This window comes from Amaranthus tricolor, chromosome 13 (assembly GCF_026212465.1).
Source record: "Amaranthus tricolor cultivar Red isolate AtriRed21 chromosome 13, ASM2621246v1, whole genome shotgun sequence".
In the NCBI taxonomy this organism is placed as follows: domain Eukaryota; kingdom Viridiplantae; phylum Streptophyta; class Magnoliopsida; order Caryophyllales; family Amaranthaceae; genus Amaranthus; species Amaranthus tricolor.
Genome location: NC_080059.1, coordinates 20,234,587 through 20,241,719, shown reverse-complemented (window position 1 = coordinate 20,241,719; position 7,133 = coordinate 20,234,587).

The following is a 7,133-nucleotide window of genomic DNA, read 5'->3' as shown; positions in this document are numbered from 1 at the left end:
ATGGTGTGGCCCAGTCAAATAAAGAGGGCCAAACAGTGCATTCAATGCCTGTTACAAGTGGCCACATCAGTGTAGCCGTGGAGACTATTGTAAAGGGGTTTGAAGATTTCTCACTCCCAATTCCAATGCCAGCATGGAGCCTTGAGAAACTATCAGACGCTCTAGGTAGTTTCGTCACATGGCCATATGCTTGGGTCCAATTCACTAACATGGTAAGAATCATTTGTACCTTATTTATTTTTATTTTTTTAATTGCATGCTCACACTAATTTAATTGTATAAATTGAAATAGCAAAAGAGTCCAAAGAGATCTTTGAGAGAGGTCGGTTCCTCAGCAAAGGTGTCGACTGGGTCAAAGTCGATGCCAAGCACTCCAATTTTGACTGATGAGGAGCTAAAAGATCTCTCTCAAGATTGCAAATGGCTGCATTATTGTGCATCTCGCATAAGTGAGGAGGACCCAATCATTTTGCCCCTGCTGAAGGAGCAATACTGCTTTATAGAGAGCCCGTTTGTAATTATTGGTCCTAGTGACATCGGGCAATTTTTGAGAGGAGAGATGCTGAACGTAGCTCTTTTCCATGTCTACATAAGGTGATGTTCATTATCTTACAAGTTAAACATTGTTGTTCGTTTAATTGTTTTAATGACCGAATTACTAACAAAATTCTCTTATTCGTGAGTTTAGTGCGGCTTACGAGGAGCTAAATTCTTGCGAACCTCCAATAAAAATTGGATGGTTTTGTCCGGAGTCGATTTCAGGTAGTAAATGTAGAAATGATCCAGATCAGGTCAGAGCATACATTGAGACTGCTTTGACTAACTCCCTTGCATCTAAACACACATTCATTCTGGCTCCATATTGGGAAGAGTAAGTTTTATTATTGAAATTGAACTTAGCTTTTGATTTTTGAAGTCACCTAATCTCTAATTTTTTGTTGATTTTAAATTTGTGTTTGTAGTTTGCATTGGATACTTTTGATCATTTGTCCTTTAACGAACACTGTGCACGTCTTCGACTCAATACAAAAACCTCAAAGCCCACCTCGCAACACAAGATTCAAATCGTTGTTGAATGCGTACGTAATATTAATTATTTTACCAATTTGATTTAATTAAGTGTTATATATATATATATATATATATATATATATATATATATATATATATATATATATATATATATATATATATATATATATATATATATATATATATATATATATATATATATATATATATATATATATATATATATATATATATATATATAGTATTACTTTTCCCATGCGTTTCAGCGCAATGAAAAGAGTGCGTGGACAAATGGGATCTACATCTAGAGCCACATTTCCAAAATGGATAGCAAGAAAGGTACACAAATTCGATTTTAAGTTGCGATTTTAAGGGTTTTTAAGCGTTTTTATCAATTTCGCGCGTAACGTAGGTCAAACATGGTTTGTTATGCACGAAACTTGGCACACAACACTATTTGGCATATATTATTGTGTTGAAATGGTTAGAAATCAAAATAATAGTCATATGCTAGAAATTAGGTGTTAAGTTGCGATTTTAAGTATTTTTAAGCGTTTTTGTCAATTTCGCGCGTAAAGTAGGTCAAACATGGTTTGTTATGCACGAAACTTGGCACACAACACTATTTGGCATATATTATTGTTTTGAAATGGTTAAAATTGAAAATAATAGTCATATGCTAGAAATTAGAAGTTAAGTTGCGATTTTAAGAGTTTTTAAGCGTTTTTGTCAATTTCGCGCGTAAAGTAGGTCAAACATGGTTTGTTTTGCACGAAACTTGGCACACAACACTATTTCGCATATATTATTGTGTTGAAATGGTTAGAATTGAAAATAATAGTCATGTGCTAGAAATTAGAAGTTAAGTTGCGATTTTAAGTATTTTTAAGCGTTTTTGTCAATTTCGCGCGTAAAGTAGGTCAAACATGGTTTGTTATGCACGAAACTTGGCACACAACACTATTTGGCATATATTATTGTGTTGAAATGGTTAGAATTGAAAATAATAGTCATATGCTAGAAATTAGAAGTTAAGTTGCGATTTTAAGTATTTTTAAGCGTTTTTGTCATTTTCGCGCGTAAAGTAGGTCAAACATGTTTTGTTATGCACGAAACTTGGCACACAACACTATTTGGCATATATTATTGTGTTGAAATGGTTAGAATTGAAAATAATAGTCATATGATAGAAATTAGGTGTTAAGTTGCGATTTTAAGGGTTTTTAAGCGTTTTTGTCAATTTCGCGCGTAAAGTAGGTCAAACATGGTTTGTTATGCACGAAACTTGGCACACAACACTATTTGGTATATATTATTGTGTAGAAGTTTTTAGAATTTAAAATCATAGTCATATTCTAGAATTTACGTGTTAAGTTGCGATTTTATGCGTTTTTAACCGTTTTTGACCCTAACATCTATTTTCTCTTAGTGCTTTGAACAACCTTCTTCTTCCGTTGATTGCGGCTATTACGCGCTGAAGTTTATGGACGATATTATAAATTCCGTGAAGGACATTGGAGTCGAAAATATAGATGCCGTAAGTATTTAATTTGTTACGTTCTTAATTAAATATATTATTGGTATAATCTAATGTTAATATTAATCTTTTATTTTAATATTATATATAGGTTTTAAACGACATTCCGAGGGAAACACACCCTTTGCGAAGTGAAGAGATGCACGAATTAAAAGACATGATTGCCGTGCATCTTGCTAATATTTGTCCTTGATAAATTGTAATTATAGTAGATTATTTTTTATACTTTAATGTATATATATATATATATATATATATATATATATATATATATATATATATATATATATATATATATATATATATATATATATATATATATATATATATATATATATATATATATATATATATATATATATATATATATATATATATGTACGTAATATTATATTATATATACGAACGAGAGTTTATTATTACTATTGCATTATTATAATGTTGATTAATGTGATTATCATTGGATTAATCACTGTTATTACATTGTATTATTATTGCATTATTATAAAGATAAAACCGAAAAAAAAAAAAGAGTATTTACTGCGATTCTTGCCAAAAACCGCAGCAAATAAGGACTGTTATTTGCTGCGGTTTCAACCCATGACCGCAGCAAATAACACACCTTATTTGCTGCGGTTTTTGCCCATGACTGCAGCAAATAAATCCCATATTTGCTGCGGTTTTGAACCGCAGCAATTAAAGTAAGACATTTGCTGCTACCACAATTGCTGGGGGCCTAAACCGCAGCAAATAATGGCAAAAAAAACCGCAGCACATAATGTTTTTTCCACTAGTGCCTGCTACGTAGGAACAGCGTACTGTCTCCAGCTTCAACTTCTGTTAGATTGTTCATTTTAGGAACACTAGACCATCTGTCAACCTTTAAATTCCTAAGCACTTATCTAACTTCTTGAATATTTTAAAGACACGTACAACTTCCACGAACCAAGTTATAGGCTTCATCAACGATTTCAACAAAATCGGATATTCACCTACAAAACAATCTCTAAAATATGTTTGTTTATTTAAAAGTGAAGTCATCAACAAAACCTTAAGAGCCAACAGTGTCATTAGCTTGTCTTAAAGTTGCTGCCTTTGAACTCAGATCAAAGATCTGGAGTTCATCTCTACCACATCCCAAGAGGCTTTTGATTCCTTGCCATAGGCTTTGTGCAGTTGTATAATCCAGGAATTGATCTACTATTTCTCCATCTATGTTTTCAATAATCCATGCTATGACCATGGCATCCCTTTGTTTCCATTGAGCATAGTCGAGGTCTTACGGTGGTGGAGGTGCGGTAGTGATGTGACTGAGCCGCCCTCGACCTCCAATGGCTACGTGCATTAACTTGCACCATTTTGTATAATTGTGATATGTAAGTTTTTCTAAGATTTTGACAGTGGTTGGATTTTTAGTTTGGTTGGTTGTTTTGTTGAGTTTCTGAAACATCTGGAACATTTGTTCCATCTGTTCCATGGATATTACTTGTTTATCTGTCCCCGATCTAAATCATAAGGTTCTGATACCATGAAGATTAAACAGTTGCGGAAATTAGGATTTTAGGAACAGTTTGGTGTATTATTCAAAGAGTAAATCATTCTCCAATATATACATGAACGCTAGCTTCTATTCTAGGAAACTAAATATTCCTTACATTAATTAAGGTAATTTAGAATAATCTAGAATAATCTAAATATATGAAATATATACTTTCCCACAGAAAGAAGAATAAAGAAAGAATAATTAGAGCATGGAGAATTAAAAATTGAAAGTGGGGATTAATATAAGAAGATGGTGTGATAATTTGAAGGGCTAATTATGGGGAATTAGAGTTTTGGGAGAAGAAAATGGTACTGTTCTTCGTCAATAAACGGAAACATATTTGTTAATGGATAAATATTTCAGGGCTACCAAAAAATGGAGCCCTAACCAGATGCTCAGGGTGCTCCTTTAGTCAGTCGGGCCTCCATTGGCTTATTTTTTTTTTTTTACTTTTTCTTTTTTCTATAATTTTTTGAGTTATTTATCACTTGCAGAGTAGTCAAACTCACATGCAAATCTATAATTTCCCTAGCTTTAACTAGTTTTACTGCTAGTAATATTTTTTAATTTGCATAAAAATGTGTGATGAGAGTAAATCATAGTCTCTCTTCTCTCACCTTTTTTTCTCTAAAAAAAACCTAGCCACCATTATTAACTTTGGGGCTACTAATAGAGATGGTCATGAGTTGACTTTATTGGATCCGCTCCCGGTCCGCCCCTTTTTAAAGGTTTGGGTATTATTTTTGAGACACATCGGGTTCAAATTGGACCTGAATCTCAAAAATGAATAATGGGTCTGAACCATCCGGGTCTAAATCTATTAAAAATTAATAAGTTCGGATTTTGGTCTAGTTGGATCTGCCCCATGACTATCCCTAACTATTATCAACCTTATGGTTGATGGTAAGCACCGAACTATCTCTTTCTTTTTGTTTTTTTTCCTTTTTAGTTACAAATAAAATACATTCTTTCTATAGTATAGAATTATTCTATCCATTTATTGAATTTGATATAATCATATATTGGATTATAAAGTCTCTTATGGTGAGAGTTTGAGGTCTTTTTATCAATTCGATGACAAAAATATATATATGACGTTATCACGGGTGTCAGTTTTGTCAATACAATCAACAATATCAAATTTATCTCTATTTCAAAGTCACACCAGATCTAAAACTTCTCTCGGAGGAGACTGTATCAAACAAATGTGATAGAGGGAGGATTTCAGTGTTAGATTTTCTTAATGATAATTGTAACTTTTTCATATAAAAGTTTGTTTGATTAAAATTATTATGCATTTGATCGATTGTTAATTATTAATCTGTTGTAGATGTTGGATGACAATTTTATCAATCAATTCATATTAATTTATGAAGTTTGACTTTGTGTATAATTTAAGGAAAATTTTAGAAATTACAATTTTTAATAAATGTAGTTTATAAATTACAATCTTTTAAATTTATTTTTCTGAACTATATTAAGATATAATTATCTTAATCTAAAATTAAATTTTGCAATAGCCACCACAATATATGTTTGGACAAAAATTATACCCCATTTGATCATTTCATGCAAAAAATTAAAGGAAAATTTACCTAAAAAAATTCAATCTTTTATTGATTTTCTTACAATAATCCCAAGTTTTTTGATTAACCGTGAATAATCCGAATTTTAGGGTTACTTAGCTAAGAGCATTGTTGTCCAAATAGTGACCAATTTTTGCAGGTTAATTGCCACACACAAAAAAGAAAAATAAAATCAAAAATCAAAAATATTACAAATTAAAAGTTAAAGTCAAACAATAAACTTACTCGATTTCTATTTTTAATTTTTTAAAATTTTTCAATTTTTTTATAATCTAACTTTGTATTTACTTTTTTTTATTTTATGTTGTATAGGTAAGAGGTTACCTTGGTGCATTCTTAACAAGCACTCCTTATAGTTGAGATTATTCATGACTAATCAAAAGTTGAGATTATTATAGAGAAATCCGCAAAATATTGGATTATTTTTAGTAATTTTTCCGAAATTAATTAATTAAAGATTTTTTTAGAAATTTTTAAAAGAGATGAAAAAAATAAACTCACCCATTCATGTCTTAGATTACTGATACTATGTCGCTTACCTATTAGTGTACTTGTTCTTTGCCTTTTACATAATTCTTTTACTTGTTTGTTAAGCTAGTTATTTTTATTTATATGTATTTTATTTATTTTTTGATTTAAGGGCCAAGCTTTTGTGGTAAGATGTAGGCTTACAGAGTCACTTTAACTCGGTCCTTTTCGTTACAGGAACATCTCTTTATGAGGATCTTTCTTGAGTTGAAAGATTTCTTGGCCGCATCCTCCTTTATGGGTATGAGTTTTCGCCGTCCTTCCCTCGGCAAACTCTAATCATAGTTTTCTATGGTTGAAATACACCGAATATGATGATAATAATGACCCAACTTGTCCCTTGATCCCTTACCCCTTAAATCTCAATTAATTGATTTTGTTTCTATTTTCCATTATGTAACCCCTTATATCCTATTCTCTTCCCTAAATAAAGCTAACCTACCCAAATTTTTACTCTCAACCTACCTAAAAAAAACTTAATATTACCTTAACAAAATGTTGATGTTATGGGATAATAATATATATGGAAAACATTAATCAGAAACCCGATCGAATAATCTGGTTTGAAATCCGAAAATTTTGAATCAAACTCGAAAATTGATCAAACTCAAGAAATCCGTAAAAAAACTGGTCGGTTAATTTGGATTTGACCCGTTGGATTGTGTACCTATTAGAATAGGGGTAAATTTTCTCTGTTTGGGCTCGCAAACCAAAAAACTAATTTTTCTTTGTTTAAATTAATCATTGTAACAGGAGCAGCAATCTCGATACATAATTAACATTTAATAATAATGTTTAGTACAAAAATATTGCGGAAGTCTCAAAATGCCGAACTGTTAAAAACTTTAAATCATAAAACTGAAACTGTTTAAAACAAAAGTAAATATTACATCTGATAAGAAATATT